General features: G+C 32.2%; 5 long non-coding RNA genes across 5 annotated transcripts; all 5 read right to left on the bottom strand.

The window, feature by feature from the left end:
• Nucleotides 1–1,936: 1,936 nt before the first annotated feature.
• Nucleotides 1,937–5,136, bottom strand: LOC127724393 (uncharacterized). The gene is made up of 2 exons (XR_007992478.1): nt 5,024–5,136; nt 1,937–4,233 (listed from the first exon to the last, which is right to left on the bottom strand). It is a non-coding gene; the product is annotated as an uncharacterized LOC127724393 (long non-coding RNA).
• Nucleotides 5,137–8,481: 3,345 nt separating this feature from the next.
• LOC127724386 (uncharacterized) lies at nt 8,482–10,067 on the bottom strand. The gene is made up of 2 exons (XR_007992469.1): nt 9,866–10,067; nt 8,482–9,079 (listed from the first exon to the last, which is right to left on the bottom strand). It is a non-coding gene; the product is annotated as an uncharacterized LOC127724386 (long non-coding RNA).
• Nucleotides 10,068–11,270: 1,203 nt separating this feature from the next.
• Nucleotides 11,271–17,588, bottom strand: LOC127724402 (uncharacterized). The gene is made up of 2 exons (XR_007992487.1): nt 16,909–17,588; nt 11,271–11,575 (listed from the first exon to the last, which is right to left on the bottom strand). It is a non-coding gene; the product is annotated as an uncharacterized LOC127724402 (long non-coding RNA).
• On the bottom strand, nt 13,814–15,519 carry LOC127724385 (uncharacterized). Its single transcript, XR_007992468.1, has 2 exons — nt 15,198–15,519; nt 13,814–14,411 (listed from the first exon to the last, which is right to left on the bottom strand). It is a non-coding gene; the product is annotated as an uncharacterized LOC127724385 (long non-coding RNA).
• A 1,073-nt stretch (nt 17,589–18,661) lies between the features above and the next one.
• On the bottom strand, nt 18,662–20,803 carry LOC127724384 (uncharacterized). The gene is made up of 2 exons (XR_007992467.1): nt 20,046–20,803; nt 18,662–19,259 (listed from the first exon to the last, which is right to left on the bottom strand). It is a non-coding gene; the product is annotated as an uncharacterized LOC127724384 (long non-coding RNA).
• Between the last annotated feature and the right edge of the window lie 251 nt (nt 20,804–21,054).

Genomic DNA, 21,054 nt, shown 5'->3' with positions numbered 1-21,054 from the left:
TGTCGGCTATAGTTTGTTTATCCCTTTCAAACGACCACTATCAGTAGGGTAGTTACACTTGTCTGTCTGTCTGTTAAACCTTTATCGTTGTTGGAACTACAAGACTAGTTTACATGTGTTAACTTTTACTCTGAAAATTAACAGTAAAGCCAGAATGGAATTGGTTTTTCATATTTGAATTAGAATTGGACACACTGGGAAATATGACATTTGAGATTTAGCTTTGGTTTTGACAGTGATGAAATAGTTAACTAATAAACAACTTTCGAGATCGATCGTTGCATTTCCGTCAAAAATCTTTGATTTTAGTAAACATCATTCGTTCGTTTAGGGGCATCGTCACTTCCTTCCCATGTAGAGCGAGCGGCTGAAAAAATATGATTCTATATTGCTCGAATTATTCGGCAAATTAAATTCTGATCAATTCTTATAATTAATAACCAGCACTGCTGTCATTAGGGAATTGTGATTAAGTACCTACGGAACAAACATTATTTCTAGTTTATCCTGCATAGTGACGATCACGAAGACGCTTGATGAACTTTGATAGTGCAAGGATACAGGCAATCCCCTCTATTTGGTAAATGACTTTATAAAGGCGCGCATAATTGACGAACTTTTCTGGTGAAGGACATAACTCCAAAATGGTCTCAGACTTTTGGAACTTGGACCAGTTCACCTGAAGTTGTGACCTCCTTCGTAAATTTACAAACTACAGTCGAAATTTTTGTTTGTTATCTTGTCTTTTCTCCTGATTGTAGTGAACAAAAAAGGCCAAAGATTAGCATCTAATCATAAGAACAGGTTCTACTAGTCACACTTATACGCAACTGTTAAAGTAATGTAATAAATATAAATAAGAAGATATGGTATGAGTGCCAATGAGACAACTGTCCATCCAAGTCACAATGTAAGCTGAAGATGACAAAGAGGATACTTGGGTCTTGAGTCCAGCAGATATTTCATATGATTAAATCATTCTTTAAACTAGTAAATTACATACCTAATAAAACTTTAACCTATTCAAGTCATAGGTATACCTGTAGTTATAAAGTCCTCGAGCGAAAGTATAGGCCTAACCATACCCTGGAATTAGACTATAAGAAATGTTGTTGGACTTCTGTCTACAATATAAATGTAAACAAAATCCTGGAAATGGTCCATAGACAGTACCCGACAACGTTTCAATACTACATAAGAGACGATTACAACTTTAACACCAAAAAGTTTCTGTTTTGGGGCAATTTTCCTCTTGTCGCATCTGGTGGCGTGTTTATTACACAACTCAAATATGTACTTTAGAAGCTGACTCTGATTAACACAAGGCTATTCTTGCATATTCTTGCATAGAATGTTTCAATAATTTGCCAAAATGTAGTTATTATCATTTTGTTTTTGTTCAAAAACATAATAAAAAGAATTGGTCACAGAGCTTTTTTTTCCACTTACAGGTTGTGCAAGATTGTCAGATTTTAGTTATAGATTACACATTGAAAAAAACACCGTTTTGTGCGATAGAAAATAGACTCAACAAGAGAAATGATATTTTAAGATAAAATATCAGAAGTTGCTGATAATAGCTCTTAAAATGTGCTTTAAGAAAATAAAAATAAAGATTACAGTAACGGAATTCATTTTCCACCTCCGAAACAAAATTGAAAAATTTACCACTTACTTTTTTTTAAAAGTTACATTATCTGAGTTATGCTGTTTTGATTTGAACGCCACTAATGAGTCTTATGTAGACGAAACGTGCGTCTGGCGTATTAAATATTGAGCTGATTTTTTTTTTATTTTGTGATATGGCTAACTTGGAAAAAAAAATGAATCAAACAAAACATATTCTGCATTTGTAAAAACAGTCGTAGTAATAAGATAAAGCACATTATTTTCTTCATTTAGAATGCAAAATCTAACAAAAGAATAGAATTCCTCCTTCAAAATGTGCATGTTTTATTAAAGATCAAGTTAGACCGAGTGTTAATGCTATTTACAATCCAATAAAAAAAAACTAAATTAAATTGTCATTAACCGTAAAAAAACGTCTATAAAGAGTAAAGTTACAGCTGTGGTTGCATTGACGTAGTTGACAAACGTGTTGTGTTTATCTTTTTTGTTCTAGTACTAATTTAGATCGATCTCTGTGTTCACATTTAAATTTAGATCGTCTATATATGTTTCTAATTTAAACTAAACTACCGTTTTTGGTGTTTTACTTAAAACCGATTCAAAGTATTCACCATGTGTTCACATTGGTTGGCTTAAATCGATCTAAAGTGAACCGATCTAGTATAAATCGATCAAAATGTCCAAGTGTGAACGGGGTCTTGATCTTTTAAACTGACTATAGTAAGATGATTGTGGCAAAGATTGAACAAAATGGTCTGATAGTTGCAGTCTTACAGAGGACAAGATGTTTGGAAAATGTTAACGACAACAGACGCCAAGTACCGGCAATAGCTCACATATGCATTGACGTTCAGTCCAGGTGAGTCTTAATAAAACCAAAAAACCATTAATAATCACATGAAAGAACGGTAGGGAAATTTAAAGCCGAGTTGACAGTGATATATTCGGTCTATCATAGGTGTAGATATGTATATAGAGTGTCAGAAATATGATACATGTTTATGTAATTCGTAATGACATAGCTTGCGTCTGTTTGATGTCCGTCAGTCCGTTGTTTATATTTGCATTATCTCTGTTTCAAACGAAGATAAACTTAAACCAAGCTTCATGATGAACTGCAAGCGGATCTTTTAAAACTCCAGTGGTTTGATAAAAACTAAATCGTATGTACTTAAATGTTAATGAGTTTATATTTTCTTGAGAAATAAATTTAGCAAAATGATCTATTATTGCCCCTACAACCCTGGTTAAAGTAAAACATAGTTGGTCTCTTAAAACTTTGTTGCATTCTGTTTGGTTTAAAGCGTTCCTGATAAAGATTAAGGATGTTCGCTCCTATGTTTCAAAATATCAAGCTTTTGAAAACACTGTTATAAATTGAGATATATATAAATAATGGAACTTAAAAAGCAGAACAGAAATGAAAGGTCGATGTTCTTGTTTTTGAGATAAGAGCAATTGAAAATTTCGCTCTAGATTTTACATTGGAACCTTTTTTCGTTCAAAAGCTATACAAAAAATAATAAGGATTTTATAAGCTTTTAAAAATTATTTTTTTAAACTATATGTTATAAAATTATGAAAAGAAAAAGTAAAGGTAAGCAGGCAAGCGTTTTAGTGGGACTACATGGATAAAACTAGAGGATTCCGAATATCTGACAAAAAGCCAAAAACAAGAGTAGAGAAAATCCTTAATCCAAAAAGATGCTTCGCACGCACAGAAATAATCAAGTATTATATTCATTTTACATCCGTATTTTTTTCCCAATGAAGATTCAGTTCAGGTTTATGAAAGACGTTAAACAGTTTGCTATGTAATTCGAGATAACGTCACAGATTGGAAAATGATACACAACAACGTTCGTTGCTACACATGTACAACGATTACAAAAAGTAAAGCTTTGTCTTTGGTGTACGTCCTTATGAAATACCTTTTCCGAAGTGAATGAAAATCATACACCAGTTTCTACCCTTAATTAGTATTCTTCATAAAGAAAAAGGCAACCTATTCATTTTTTTTTTATTTTTGACACTTCTACTATATCAACATTCTTTTGATGAGCTTGTTGTTTCACTACTTTTGCTTAAAAAGATACAGTTTACGTTGAAATCGCAATCGTACAAGTTGATCTCTAAGACAGTCACCTAAACACTGTGTGTTAATCCTTTATAAAAAAGGGAATAACACATGTAACAAAATATTATCTTATTTTCATCCTCTCTTCCTTCTTCCATCTTTTCCACCTTTTTGTTTCTTTCCACTTGCCCGGTCTTGGTCTTTTTGCTTTCTTCTTTGTCCTTTCTGATGTTTGTCTTTGGTGCTCGGTCTCTTGCCTTTTGTATTTTCGCTACTTCCCTTTTTCCTTCCTCTTTTTGACAAACCCCTTAACACTGCCCTTGCCACGTGTCTCCAAATTGCATGGGCTCCAGGCAACAAGACAGCGGAGTTTTGTGATATCATTTCTTGTCCAGTCCATACCGAATTTATCAGATTGCCAACATCACCACAGAAGGCAAAAATCACAATTAAAGCAACGACTTTCTGGTAAAGCTTCATTGTCTTTTATGTATGCAATAAGCTTACTTTGGTGTCTTAGTAAGTTCCTAAAACAAAGATGTATATGTAAATAACTACAAACATGATATAAGTAATGTCATACAGTTATCTGGTTATAAATATGTGAAGTGATTGGACAGTTAGATATTAAATGAGAAACCGGAAGCACCATTCTGGATTTAACTTAAAATTTATCAGAATCACGCTAACCAAAAAAAAGTTGAAAACCGCAAAGGATGAAGAAATACATATATCTAGACAAGTGAATAGCTAATAAAATAGTCAAAGTTATCTAAAATTTAAAGTATTTGATTTGTTTATTAGATTTTATCGAAATTTAAGGAGTTCTTGTTTATAGGTCTATTATCTTTTTAATATTTCTCTCGATTTTTTTTTATATTTTTGCAAATAAGGAAGAAGTGTTTTTCCTCTTCTGATATTCTCTGTTCTTTAAGGTCTTATATGTCTGCCCTTTTCTTTTTATAGAGTGCATTCACTCATTCTAAACTTATAATAACATTATTTTTCAAAAGGAAAATTAGTGTGATTAAGTTGAAATTTTCCATTTCCAATTACTTTTATGACAATATTACACATATATATTGTTGCTTTCATTCAAATCATTTATTCTTTTCTGTATTACTGTTTTAAAATATTCATAACATAATGATTTAATAAGCATTGTTTTAAAATTTGTATGACTTACACTAATATAAATCTAATGAAAATTAATAAATATAAGTTTAGAGATCGACTTCTCGAGGATCACAATACCATGGAACGCTTGTTGTTGCCTTTGAATTAACCATTAGTATATATCACAATATAATATCTTACCTTGTATTTGATGTCAGTCGCTCAGCTTGTCTCTATATGAATCAATGACACAATACATAAACACTTTTGAACCTATATTTATATACACTTATTTGTTGGTTACATCCTGTCAATTTTAATATGTAGGTGTGCCTATATTGCTCACATGTTGGGAAAATCCTTTAACGTAATTTATTGAAAAATACTATAACTGGAAATTCTACAGCTAGAAGTTTACCTAATATACATTTTCAACAATTTATATAATTGTGTTATTGCTGTATCAACTGTAAGAAATAAACTACAAGATACAACTCAGGTTATCTATTCCTGGGGTAGAAAATCCGTAGTATTTCAAAAATGCATTAATAGGTAAATAGTTAATTTATAATTATGACCATATCAATGATCCTAATTCATGTCAACGCAGAAGTGCTGACTAATGGGCTAGTGATACCTACGGGGAGGAAACTCCAATCAGCAGTGGCTTCGACCCAGAAGTTGTTAATAAACTCATCATAGATACCAGGATTAGAAATTTTGCACGCGAGACGCTCGTTTCGTCTGCAAAAAACTTATCAGTGACACTCTGATCAGAATAGTTAAAAAGGCAAAATAAAGTACGAAGTTGAAGAGCATTGAGGACCCAAAATACAGCAAAGATAATCTATTCCTAGGGGTAGAAAATTCTTAGTAAAAGAGATGAATTAGTCGACAGAAGAAGAATTTGCTACCTAACTAAGAAGAAGCAATTCCGTCATGATGTTATTTCTGTAACAATGATTATCTTTTTAAGCATTTATTACTAAGGTACACAATATCATAGTTTCATATATGAGTACAATAAATTAGTTACATCATCGTGTCATACTTTCCAACATCTAACCACATCATGAAGTTTAATGATTGTCCCAAACTTCAATTTTGATAGATTTTGGAAATTTTAAGAAGTAATTGAAACATAACTTTTGGATATTCAAAATCATGTCAAAGAAATTATATGGGAAGTAGATATGTTGAATTTTCAGGATTGTTTTTGTTTTGTTTTGTGCATTGTTTTAGTTTTCGTTTTTCTGTGATCAGCAAGACAAGATCTACAATTAAGACAATATGGAGGAAATTGTCCGACGACTCCTTATTGGAGTTATTGCCCTTTAATGACAATTTTTATCATTGATTTAGCTTTTTGTCTTATATGATAAAAATTCAAATAGATAAATAGAAAATTCAAATTACAAAAATTCAGCAAGGCAAGATCTACAAACATGTCAAATGTTCCCGATATAGTTAGTAGACTGTCACTCTTCATAGGAATGATTGCCCTTGAATGTGGATTTGTTTTACCCTCTTTTGTGTTTTGAGCAAAAAACTCAAAAAGAAAGAGAAAAACTAAACAGACTAAATGATCAGCAAAACAAGATCAACAAAAAAAAAAAGATTTTTGTCATGAGTTCTATTCATGTCTACAATGTTGGAGAGTGTCCTTTGTTGAATATGCACGTATACCTAGGTGAGCAATAGAGGCTCTAAAGTATGGGTTATAAATTGATTCAATTTCAATGACAACAGTACATCTAAATACAATTGATCGATAAAGAAATACATGCAATAATTAATATCATTTGTCACGTTAAATTAATTAGGGCATCATAGTTTGATACCTACACCAAGGCTCAGGGGATATTCAAAATTCTTAAAGGTTTTATCATGAAGTTTTAAAAAAATTGATATAAATATTCTTTTCCAGTAAAGGAGAAGGTATGATAAAGTCTTTTGTTTTCCTCTTTGACTCGAAATTTATAATTTTTTTTTATAAAGCTATAGTATAATTCTAAAGATATATATCTCCTAGTTGATACGATATGCCATAGCTTGTGTTTCTTGTCAAATAGATTTTGAATGGTAAAATTGAAATCTTCTTTCCGAAATTTCACGAACTCAATTATGACTTGGATGACCGCTATGTCCCTGATGACAACGGATATATCTCATATGTCGTAGATATACGGGCCCTCGGTGGGCGAGTTGTCTGAGTAGTCGAACTACTGTACAGTATCACTAGCCTGTCGACACTGAGGTTGTGAGTTCGAATTCCGCACGTGACTGGTGCGATCGACTACAATATTGATTGAATAGGATTGAAAGTTTTCCTACAGAAAGTCGGTTGTTCTCTCCGGGCATTTTGGCTTCCTCCACCAATATAAACAGAATGCCACGATAGCACAATAGGGCTGGAAGTGGCGATAAGTACCAATCAATCAATTGCAGATATACTATTTTGTGTTCCAACTGCAGAGCCTTAAATTAGTACGGTTTTCATCATTGTTTTTTTTTCTATTATTTTCCGGGGAAGGGAGCGGGGTAAGATACAGGGACGTTCGTATTTTGTATGTCTTTCTTCGACTATTGGTCTTTGATTGTCACTTATTTAAGCAGCTGATTTCAGAAACTCGTTCACGAGGCAACAACCAAAACGACACAAAAACTAAAAACGTAATTTATTTTAGGGAGCTACCATTTGATTTTTATAGGGGCTAGGATGACAAGTTTTGGCCTGCATTTTTGTTAAGTTGTAATCTCTGTCCTGCCTTTTTATTTTTCACTCTTTTCGGTCCTGCCTTTTTATTTTTCTCTCTTTTTGGTCCTGCTTTTTCTAATTAGTTTATCCTGACTTGTTTTACATAAATTGTCATCCTGCCTTTTTTTTTACACAAAACTCCTGTCCTGCCTTTTTTTCAAATTTCATCCAAAAGGCTTCTTTAGTTTTTCTGTAAATTTCGGTTCCAAATATTCTTTCTATTGCGGTGACTTTTAAATTTTTCATCGAATGATTATGTTGAATGAAGTGGTTTGCCACTGGATCGTCTGTTTTGTTTGTTCTTATTTTAGAAAAGTTCAAAAACAAACTAATGGCCGTGGACCATGCGGTAAAAATTGTGCATTATGCTCACACATTAATGAGACCAAGGTTTTTTGTGATAACATCGGAAAAGAATATTCCATTCAGGGACAAATAAACTGTAAAACCGTGGGCGTAGTATATGCAATTAACTGTACAAAATGCGAAAAACTTATTTATGTAGGACAAACAGGTGATACACTATATTAACGGATGTAATTGAACTTTTCAAAAATTAGAACAAACAAAACAGACGATCCAGTAGCAAACCATTTCATTCAACATAATCATTCGATGAAAAATTTAAAAGTTACTGGAATAGAAAGAACATTTGGCACAGATATTTACAGGAAAACTAAAGAAGCATTTTGGATAAAAAAAAACTAAAAACTTTAGAACCTGATGGACTCAACACAATGTATGAACGATAGTGAAAATATTTATAAAAAGAGTAAAAAACGCGGGAAATGAACGTCATAGTAGTTGTTATTGCGTAATGTATCCAAGCGATGTAATTGTTGTTTCAATGTTGTAATCTATTCCAATGAAGAAGGCCATAATGGCCGAAACGTATGGAAAATTGTGTTATAGTTTTTATTATATATATATATATGTGTTTGTAACAAAAATAAGGATGTGGTTTGATTGTCATTGATCGCGAAAAAAATATACAGTTTACGTTGAAATCGCAATCGTACAAGTTGATCTCTAGAACAGTCACCTAAACACTGTGTTAATCCTTTATAAAGAAGGGAATAACACATGTAACAAAATAATATCTTATTTTTATCCTCTCTTCCTACTTCCATCTTTTCCACCTTTTTGTTTCTTTCCACCTGCCCGGTCTTGGTCTTTTTGCTTTCTGCTTTGTCCTTTCTGATGTTTGCCTTTGGTGCTCGGTCTCTTGCCTTTTGTATGTTCGCTACCTCCTTTTTTCCTTCCTCTTCTTGACAAACCCCTTACCACTGTCCTTGCCACATGTCCCCAAATTGCATGGGCTCCAGGCAACAAGAGAGCGGAGTTTTGTGATATCATTTCTTGTCCAGTCCATACCGAATTTATCAGATTGCCAACATCACCACAGAAGGCAAAAATCACAATTAAAGCAACGACTTTCTGGTAAAGCTTCATTGTCTTTTATGTATGCAATAAGCTTACTATGGTATCTTAGTCAGTTCCTAAAACAAAGATGTATATGTAAATAACTACAAACATAATATAAGTAATGTCATACAGTTATCTGGTTATAAATATGTGAAGTGATTGGACAGTTAGATATTAAATGAAAAGCCGGACGCAATATTTTTGATTTAACTTAAAATTTATCAGAATCACGCTAACCAAAAAAAAGTTGAAAACCGTGAAGGATGAAGAAATACATATATCTAGACAAGTGAATAACTAATAAAATAGTCAAAGTTATCTAAAAAAGTGTTTGATTTGTTTATTAGATTTTATCGAAATTTAAGGAGTTCTTGTTTATAGGTCTCATATCTTTTTAATATTTCTCTCGATTTTTTTTTATATTTTTGCAAATAAGGAAGAAGTATTTTTCCTCTTCTGATATTCTCTGTTCTCTAAGGTCTTATATGTCTGCCCTTTTCTTTTTATAGAGTGCATTCACTCATTCTAAATTTATAATAACATTATTTTTCAAAAGGAAAATTAGTGTGATTAAGTTGAAATTTTGCATTTCCAATTACTTTTATGACAATATTACACATATATATTGTTGCTTTCATTCAAATCATTTATTCTTTTCTGTATTACTGTTTTAAAATATTCATAACATAATGATTTAATAAGCATTGTTTTAAAATTTGTATGACTTACACTAATATAAATCTAATGAAAATTAATAAATATAAGTTTAGAGATCGACTTCTCGAGGATCACAATACCATGGAACGCTTGTGGTTGCCTTTAAATTAACCATTAGTATATATCACAATATAATATCTTACCTTGTATTTGATGTCAGTCGCTCAGCTTGTCTCTATATGAATCAATGACACAATACATAAACACTTTTGAACCTATATTTATATACACTTATTTGTTGGTTACATCCTGTCAATTTTAATATGTAGGCGTGCCTATATTGCTCACATGTTGGGAAAATCCTTTAACGTAATTTATTAAAAAATACTATAACTGGAAATTCTACAGCTAGAAGTTTTCCGAATATCCATTTTCAACAATTTATATAATTGTGTTAGTGCTGTATCAACTGTAAGAAATAAACTACAAGATACAGCTCAGGTTATCTATTCCTGGGGTAGAAAATCCTTAGTATTTCGAAAAATGCATAAATAGGTAAACAGTTAATTTATAATTATGACCATATCAATGATCCTAATTCATGTCAACGCAGAAGTGCTGACTAATGGGCTAGTGATACCTACGGGGAGGAAACTCCAATCAGCAGTGGCTTCGACCCAGAAGTTGTTAATAAACTCATCATAAATACCAGCATTAGAAATTTTGCACGCGAGACGCTCGTTTCGTCTGCAAAAAACTTATCAGTGACACTCTGATCAAAATAGTTAAAAAGGCAAAATAAAGTACGAAGTTGAAGAGCATTGAGGACCCAAAATACAGCAAAGATAATCTATTCCTGGGGTAGAAAATTCGTAGTAAAAGAGATAAATTAGTCGACAGAAGAAGAATTTGCTACCTAACTAAGAAGAAGCAATTCCGTCATGATGTTATTTCTGTAACAATGATTATCTTTTAAAGCATTAATTACTAAGGTAAACAATATCATAGTTTCATATATGAGTACAATAAATTAGTTTCATCATCGTGTCATACTTTCCAACATCTAACCACATCATGAAGTTTAATGATTGTCCCAAACTTCAATTTTGATAGATTTTGGAAATTTTAAGAAGTAATTGAAACATAACTTTTGGATATTCAAAATCATGTCAAAGAAATTATTTGGGAAGTAAAGATATGTTGAATTTTCAGGATTGTTTTTGTTTTGTTTTGTGCATTGTTTTAGTTTTCGTTTTTCTGTGATCAGCAAGACAAGATCTACAATTAAGACAATATGGAGGAAATTGTCCGACGACTCCTTATTGGAGTTATTGCCCTTTAATGACAATTTTTACCATTGATTTAGCTTTTTGTCTTATATGATAAAAATTATAATAGATAAATAGAAAATTCAAATTACAAAAATGATCAGCAAGGCAAGATCTACAAACATGTCAAATGTTCCCGATATAGTTAGTAGACTGTCACTCTTCATAGGAATGATTGCCCTTGAATGTGGATTTGTTTTACCCTCTTTTGTGTTTTGAGCAAAAAACTCAAGAAGAAAGAGAAAAACTAAACAGACTAAATGATCAGCAAAACAAGATCAACAAAAAAAGAAAAAGATTTTTGTCATGAGTTCTATTCATGTCTACAATGTTGGAGAGTATCCTTTGTTGAATATGCACGTATACCTAGGTGAGCGATAGAGGCTCTAAAGTATGGGTTATAAATTGATTCAATTTCAATGACAACAGTACATCTAAATACAATTGATAGATAAAGAAATATATGCAATAATTAATATCATTTGTCACATTAAATTAATTATGGCATCATAGTTTGATACCTACACCAAGGCTCAGGGGATATTCAAAATTCGTAAAGGTTTTATCATGAAGTTTAAAAAAAAACTGATATAAATATTCTTTTCCAGTAAAGGAGAAGGTACGATCAAGTCTTTTGTTTTCCTCTTGGATTCGAAATTTAAATTTTTTTTTTATAAAGCTATAGTATAATTTTAAAGATATATATCTCCTAGTTGATACGATATGCCATAGCTTGTGTTTCTTGTCAAATAGATTTTAAAATTGAGAATGGAAATGGGGAATGTGTCAAAGAGACAACAACCCGACCACAGAACAGACAACAGCAGAAGGCCACCAACAGGTCTTCAATGCAGCGAGAAATTCCCGCACCCGGAGGCGTCCTTCAGCTGGCCCCTAAACAAATATATATACTAGTTCAGTGATAATGAACGCCATACTAAACTCCAAATTGTACACAAGAAACTAAAATTAAAAATAATACAAGACTAACAAAGGCTAGAGGCTCCTGACTTGGGACAGGCGCAAAAATGCGGCGGGGTTAAACATGTTTATGAGATCTCAACCCTCCCCCTATACCTCTAGCCAATGTAGAAAAGTAAACGCATAACAATACGCACATTAAAATTCAGTTCAAGAGAAGTCCGAGTCTGATGTCAGAAGATGTAACCAAAGAAAATAAACAAAATGACAATAATACATAAATAACAACAGACTACTAGCAGTTAACTGACATGCAATTTTGAATGGTAAAATTGAAATCTTCTTTCCGAAATTTCACGAACTCAATTATGACTTGGATGACCGCTATGTCCCTGATGACAACGGATATATCTCATATGTCGTAGATATACGGGCCCTCGGTGGTCGAGTTGTCTGAGTAGTCGAACTACTGTACAGTATCACTAGCCTGTCGACACTGAGATTGTGAGTTCGAATTCCGCACGTGACTGGTGCGATCGATTCCAATATTGATTGAATAGGATTGAAAGTTTTCCTACAGAAAGTCGGTTGTTCTCTCCAGGCATTTTGGCTTCCTCCACCAATACAAACAGAATGCCACGATAGCACAATAGGGCTGGAAGTGGCGATAAGTACCAATCAATCAATTGCAGATATACTATTTTGTGTTCCAACTGCAGAGCCTTAAATTAGTACGGTTTTCATCATTGTTTTTTTTTCTATTATTTTCCGGGGAAGGGAGCGGGGTAAGATACAGGGACGTTCGTATTTTGTATGTTTTTCTTCGACTATTGGTCTTTGATTGTCACTTATTTAAGCAGCTGATTTCAGAAACTCGTTCACGAGACAACAACCAAAACGACACAAAAACTAAAAACGTAATTTATTTTAGGGAGCTACCATTTGATTTTTATAGGGGCTAGGATGACAAGTTTTGTCCTGCATTTTTGTTTAGTTGTAATCTCTGTCCTGCCTTTTTATTTTTCACTCTTTTCGGTCCTGCCTTTTTATTTTTCTCTCTTTTTGGTCTTGCTTTTTCGAATTAGTTTATCCTGACTTGTTTTACATAAATTGTCATCCTGCCTTTTTTTTTTCACAAAACTCCTGTCCTGCCTTTTTTTCAAATTTCATCCAAAAGGCTTCTTTAGTTTTTCTGTAAATTTCGGTTCCAAATATTCTTTCTATTGCGGTGACTTTTAAATTTTTCATCGAATGATTATGTTGAATGAAGTGGTTTGCCACTGGATCGTCTGTTTTGTTTGTTCTTATTTTAGAAAAGTTCAAAAACAAACTAATGGCCGTGGACCATGCGGTAAAAATTGTGCATTATGCTCACACATTAATGAGACCAAGGTTTTTTGTGATAACATCGGAAAAGAATATTCCATTCAGGGACAAATAAACTGTAAAACCGTGGGCGTAGTATATGCAATTAACTGTACAAAATGCGAAAAACTTATTTATGTAGGACAAACAGGTGATACACTATATTAACGGATGTAATTGAACTTTTCAAAAATTAGAACAAACAAAACAGACGATCCAGTAGCAAACCATTTCATTCAACATAATCATTCGATGAAAAATTTAAAAGTTACTGGAATAGAAAGAACATTTGGCACAGATATTTACAGGAAAACTAAAGAAGCATTTTGGATAAAAAAAACTAAAAACTTTAGAACCTGATGGACTCAACACAATGTATGAACGATAGTGAAAATATTTATAAAAAGAGTAAAAAACGCGGGAAATGAACGTCATAGTAGTTGTTATTGCGTAATGTATCCAAGCGATGTAATTGTTGTTTCAATGTTGTAATCTATTCCAATGAAGAAGGCCATAATGGCCGAAACGTATGGAAAATTGTGTTATAGTTTTTATTATATATATATATATGTGTTTGTAACAAAAATAAGGATGTGGTTTGATTGTCATTGATCGCGAAAAAAATATACAGTTTACGTTGAAATCGCAATCGTACAAGTTGATCTCTAGAACAGTCACCTAAACACTGTGTTAATCCTTTATAAAGAAGGGAATAACACATGTAACAAAATAATATCTTATTTTTATCCTCTCTTCCTACTTCCATCTTTTCCACCTTTTTGTTTCTTTCCACCTGCCCGGTCTTGGTCTTTTTGCTTTCTGCTTTGTCCTTTCTGATGTTTGCCTTTGGTGCTCGGTCTCTTGCCTTTTGTATGTTCGCTACCTCCTTTTTTCCTTCCTCTTCTTGACAAACCCCTTACCACTGTCCTTGCCACATGTCCCCAAATTGCATGGGCTCCAGGCAACAAGAGAGCGGAGTTTTGTGATATCATTTCTTGTCCAGTCCATACCGAATTTATCAGATTGCCAACATCACCACAGAAGGCAAAAATCACAATTAAAGCAACGACTTTCTGGTAAAGCTTCATTGTCTTTTATGTATGCAATAAGCTTACTATGGTATCTTAGTCAGTTCCTAAAACAAAGATGTATATGTAAATAACTACAAACATAATATAAGTAATGTCATACAGTTATCTGGTTATAAATATGTGAAGTGATTGGACATTTAGATATTAAATGAAAAGCCGGAAGCACTATTCTTGATTTAACTTAAAATTTATCAGAATCACGCTAACCAAAAAAAAGTTGAAAACCGTGAAGGATGAAGAAATACATATATCTAGACAAGTGAATAACTAATAAAATAGTCAAAGTTATCTAAAAAAGTGTTTGATTTGTTTATTAGATTTTATCGAAATTTAAGGAGTTCTTGTTTATAGGTCTCATATCTTTTTAATATTTCTCTCGATTTTTTTTTATATTTTTGCAAATAAGGAAGAAGTATTTTTCCTCTTCTGATATTCTCTGTTCTCTAAGGTCTTATATGTCTGCCCTTTTCTTTTTATAGAGTGCATTCACTCATTCTAAATTTATAATAACATTATTTTTCAAAAGGAAAATTAGTGTGATTAAGTTGAAATTTTGCATTTCCAATTACTTTTATGACAATATTACACATATATATTGTTGCTTTCATTCAAATCATTTATTCTTTTCTGTATTACTGTTTTAAAATATTCATAACATAATGATTTAATAAGCATTGTTTTAAAATTTGTATGACTTACACTAATATAAATCTAATGAAAATTAATAAATATAAGTTTAGAGATCGACTTCTCGAGGATCACAATACCATGGAACGCTTGTGGTTGCCTTTAAATTAACCATTAGTATATATCACAATATAATATCTTACCTTGTATTTGATGTCAGTCGCTCAGCTTGTCTCTATATGAATCAATGACACAATACATAAACACTTTTGAACCTATATTTATATACACTTATTTGTTGGTTACATCCTGTCAATTTTAATATGTAGGCGTGCCTATATTGCTCACATGTTGGGAAAATCCTTTAACGTAATTTATTAAAAAATACTATAACTGGAAATTCTACAGCTAGAAGTTTTCCGAATATACATTTTCAACAATTTATATAATTGTGTTAGTGCTGTATCAACTGTAAGAAATAAACTACAAGATACAGCTCAGGTTATCTATTCCTGGGGTAGAAAATCCTTAGTATTTCGAAAAATGCATAAATAGGTAAACAGTTAATTTATAATTATGACCATATCAATGATCCTAATTCATGTCAACGCAGAAGTGCTGACTAATGGGCTAGTGATACCTACGGGGAGGAAACTCCAATCAGCAGTGGCTTCGACCCAGAAGTTGTTAATAAACTCATCATAAATACCAGCATTAGAAATTTTGCACGCGAGACGCTCGTTTCGTCTGCAAAAAACTTATCAGTGACACTCTGATCAAAATAGTTAAAAAGGCAAAATAAAGTACGAAGTTGAAGAGCATTGAGGACCCAAAATACAGCAAAGATAATCTATTCCTGGGGTAGAAAATTCGTAGTAAAAGAGATAAATTAGTCGACAGAAGAAGAATTTGCTACCTAACTAAGAAGAAGCAATTCCGTCATGATGTTATTTCTGTAACAATGATTATCTTTTAAAGCATTAATTACTAAGGTACACAATATCATAGTTTCATATATGAGTACAATAAATTAGTTTCATCATCGTGTCATACTTTCCAACATCTAACCACATCATGAAGTTTAATGATTGTCCCAAACTTCAATTTTGATAGATTTTGGAAATTTTAAGAAGTAATTGAAACATAACTTTTGGATATTCAAAATCATGTCAAAGAAATTATTTGGGAAGTAAAGATATGTTGAATTTTCAGGATTGTTTTTGTTTTGTTTTGTGCATTGTTTTAGTTTTCGTTTTTCTGTGATCAGCAAGACAAGATCTACAATTAAGACAATATGGAGGAAATTGTCCGACGACTCCTTATTGGAGTTATTGCCCTTTAATGACAATTTTTACCATTGATTTAGCTTTTTGTCTTATATGATAAAAATTATAATAGATAAATAGAAAATTCAAATTACAAAAATGATCAGCAAGGCAAGATCTACAAACATGTCAAATGTTCCCGATATAGTTAGTAGACTGTCACTCTTCATAGGAATGATTGCCCTTGAATGTGGATTTGTTTTACCCTCTTTTGTGTTTTGAGCAAAAAACTCAAGAAGAAAGAGAAAAACTAAACAGACTAAATGATCAGCAAAACAAGATCAACAAAAAAAGAAAAAGATTTTTGTCATGAGTTCTATTCATGTCTACAATGTTGGAGAGTATCCTTTGTTGAATATGCACGTATACCTAGGTGAGCGATAGAGGCTCTAAAGTATGGGTTATAAATTGATTCAATTTCAATGACAACAGTACATCTAAATACAATTGATAGATAAAGAAATATATGCAATAATTAATATCATTTGTCACATTAAATTAATTATGGCATCATAGTTTGATACCTACACCAAGGCTCAGGGGATATTCAAAATTCGTAAAGGTTTTATCATGAAGTTTAAAAAAAAACTGATATAAATATTCTTTTCCAGTAAAGGAGAAGGTACGATCAAGTCTTTTGTTTTCCTCTTGGATTCGAAATTTAAATTTTTTTTTTATAAAGCTATAGTATAATTTTAAAGATATATATCTCCTAGTTGATACGATATGCCATAGCTTGTGTTTCTTGTCAAATAGATTTTGAATGGTAAAATTGAAATCTTCTTTCCGAAATTTCACGAACTCAATTATGACTTGGATGACCGCTATGTCCCTGATGACAACGGATATATCTCATATGTCGTAGATATACGGGCCCTCGGTGGTCGAGTTGTCTGAGTAGTCGAACTACTGTACAGTATCACTAGCCTGTCGACACTGAGATTGTGAGTTCGAATTCCGCACGTGACTGGTGCGATCGATTCCAATATTGATTGAATAGGATTGAAAGTTTTCCTACAGAAAGTCGGTTGTTCTCTCCAGGCATTTTGGCTTCCTCCACCAATACAAACAGAATGCCACGATAGCACAATAGGGCTGGAAGTGGCGATAAGTACCAATCAATCAATTGCAGATATACTATTTTGTGTTCCAACTGCAGAGCCTTAAATTAGTACGGTTTTCATCATTGTTTTTTTTTCTATTATTTTCCGGGGAAGGGAGCGGGGTAAGATACAGGGACGTTCGTATTTTGTATGTTTTTCTTCGACTATTGGTCTTTGATTGTCACTTATTTAAGCAGCTGATTTCAGAAACTCGTTCACGAGACAACAACCAAAACGACACAAAAACTAAAAACGTAATTTATTTTAGGGAGCTACCATTTGATTTTTATAGGGGCTAGGATGACAAGTTTTGTCCTGCATTTTTGTTTAGTTGTAATCTCTGTCCTGCCTTTTTATTTTTCACTCTTTTCGGTCCTGCCTTTTTATTTTTCTCTCTTTTTGGTCTTGCTTTTTCGAATTAGTTTATCCTGACTTGTTTTACATAAATTGTCATCCTGCCTTTTTTTTTTCACAAAACTCCTGTCCTGCCTTTTTTTCAAATTTCATCCAAAAGGCTTCTTTAGTTTTTCTGTAAATTTCGGTTCCAAATATTCTTTCTATTGCGGTGACTTTTAAATTTTTCATCGAATGATTATGTTGAATGAAGTGGTTTGCCACTGGATCGTCTGTTTTGTTTGTTCTTATTTTAGAAAAGTTCAAAAACAAACTAATGGCCGTGGACCATGCGGTAAAAATTGTGCATTATGCTCACACATTAATGAGACCAAGGTTTTTTGTGATAACATCGGAAAAGAATATTCCATTCAGGGACAAATAAACTGTAAAACCGTGGGCGTAGTATATGCAATTAACTGTACAAAATGCGAAAAACTTATTTATGTAGGACAAACAGGTGATACACTATATTAACGGATGTAATTGAACTTTTCAAAAATTAGAACAAACAAAACAGACGATCCAGTAGCAAACCATTTCATTCAACATAATCATTCGATGAAAAATTTAAAAGTTACTGGAATAGAAAGAACATTTGGCACAGATATTTACAGGAAAACTAAAGAAGCATTTTGGATAAAAAAAACTAAAAACTTTAGAACCTGATGGACTCAACACAATGTATGAACGATAGTGAAAATATTTATAAAAAGAGTAAAAAACGCGGGAAATGAACGTCATAGTAGTTGTTATTGCGTAATGTATCCAAGCGATGTAATTGTTGTTTCAATGTTGTAATCTATTCCAATGAAGAAGGCCATAATGGCCGAAACGTATGGAAAATTGTGTTATAGTTTTTATTATATATATATATATGTGTTTGTAACAAAAATAAGGATGTGGTTTGATTGTCATTGATCGCGAAAAAAATATACAGTTTACGTTGAAATCGCAATCGTACAAGTTGATCTCTAGAACAGTCACCTAAACACTGTGTTAATCCTTTATAAAGAAGGGAATAACACATGTAACAAAATAATATCTTATTTTTATCCTCTCTTCCTACTTCCATCTTTTCCACCTTTTTGTTTCTTTCCACCTGCCCGGTCTTGGTCTTTTTGCTTTCTGCTTTGTCCTTTCTGATGTTTGCCTTTGGTGCTCGGTCTCTTGCCTTTTGTATGTTCGCTACCTCCTTTTTTCCTTCCTCTTCTTGACAAACCCCTTACCACTGTCCTTGCCACATGTCCCCAAATTGCATGGGCTCCAGGCAACAAGAGAGCGGAGTTTTGTGATATCATTTCTTGTCCAGTCCATACCGAATTTATCAGATTGCCAACATCACCACAGAAGGCAAAAATCACAATTAAAGCAACGACTTTCTGGTAAAGCTTCATTGTCTTTTATGTATGCAATAAGCTTACTATGGTATCTTAGTCAGTTCCTAAAACAAAGATGTATATGTAAATAACTACAAACATAATATAAGTAATGTCATACAGTTATCTGGTTATAAATATGTGAAGTGATTGGACATTTAGATATTAAATGAAAAGCCGGAAGCACTATTCTTGATTTAACTTAAAATTTATCAGAATCACGCTAACCAAAAAAAAGTTGAAAACCGTGAAGGATGAAGAAATACATATATCTAGACAAGTGAATAACTAATAAAATAGTCAAAGTTATCTAAAAAAGTGTTTGATTTGTTTATTAGATTTTATCGAAATTTAAGGAGTTCTTGTTTATAGGTCTCATATCTTTTTAATATTTCTCTCGATTTTTTTTTATATTTTTGCAAATAAGGAAGAAGTATTTTTCCTCTTCTGATATTCTCTGTTCTCTAAGGTCTTATATGTCTGCCCTTTTCTTTTTATAGAGTGCATTCACTCATTCTAAATTTATAATAACATTATTTTTCAAAAGGAAAATTAGTGTGATTAAGTTGAAATTTTGCATTTCCAATTACTTTTATGACAATATTACACATATATATTGTTGCTTTCATTCAAATCATTTATTCTTTTCTGTATTACTGTTTTAAAATATTCATAACATAATGATTTAATAAGCATTGTTTTAAAATTTGTATGACTTACACTAATATAAATCTAATGAAAATTAATAAATATAAGTTTAGAGATCGACTTCTCGAGGATCACAATACCATGGAACGCTTGTGGTTGCCTTTAAATTAACCATTAGTATATATCACAATATAATATCTTACCTTGTATTTGATGTCAGTCGCTCAGCTTGTCTCTATATGAATCAATGACACAATACATAAACACTTTTGAACCTATATTTATATACACTTATTTGTTGGTTACATCCTGTCAATTTTAATATGTAGGCGTGCCTATATTGCTCACATGTTGGGAAAATCCTTTAACGTAATTTATTAAAAAATACTATAACTGGAAATTCTACAGCTAGAAGTTTTCCGAATATACATTTTCAACAATTTATATAATTGTGTTAGTGCTGTATCAACTGTAAGAAATAAACTACAAGATACAGCTCAGGTTATCTATTCCTGGGGTAGAAAATCCTTAGTATTTCGAAAAATGCATAAATAGGTAAACAGTTAATTTATAATTATGACCATATCAATGATCCTAATTCATGTCAACGCAGAAGTGCTGACTAATGGGCTAGTGATACCTACGGGGAGGAAACTCCAATCAGCAGTGGCTTCGACCCAGAAGTTGTTAATAAACTCATCATAAATACCAGCATTAGAAATTTTGCACGCGAGACGCTCGTTTCGTCTGCAAAAAACTTATCAGTGACACTCTGATCAAAATAGTTAAAAAGGCAAAATAAAGTACGAAGTTGAAGAGCATTGAGGACCCAAAATACAGCAAAGATAATCTATTCCTGGGGTAGAAAATTCGTAGTAAAAGAGATAAATTAGTCGACAGAAGAAGAATTTGCTACCTAACTAAGAAGAAGCAATTCCGTCATGATGTTATTTCTGTAACAATGATTATCTTTTAAAGCATTAATTACTAAGGTACACAATATCATAGTTTCATATATGAGTACAATAAATTAGTTTCATCATCGTGTCATACTTTCCAACATCTAACCACATCATGAAGTTTAATGATTGTCCCAAACTTCAATTTTGATAGATTTTGGAAATTTTAAGAAGTAATTGAAACATAACTTTTGGATATTCAAAATCATGTCAAAGAAATTATTTGGGAAGTAAAGATATGTTGAATTTTCAG

This window comes from Mytilus californianus, unplaced genomic scaffold (genome assembly GCF_021869535.1).
Source record: "Mytilus californianus isolate M0D057914Y unplaced genomic scaffold, xbMytCali1.0.p SCAF_14, whole genome shotgun sequence".
Taxonomy (NCBI): Eukaryota; Metazoa; Mollusca; class Bivalvia; order Mytilida; family Mytilidae; genus Mytilus; species Mytilus californianus.
This window is presented reverse-complemented; position numbering and strand designations above follow the sequence as displayed.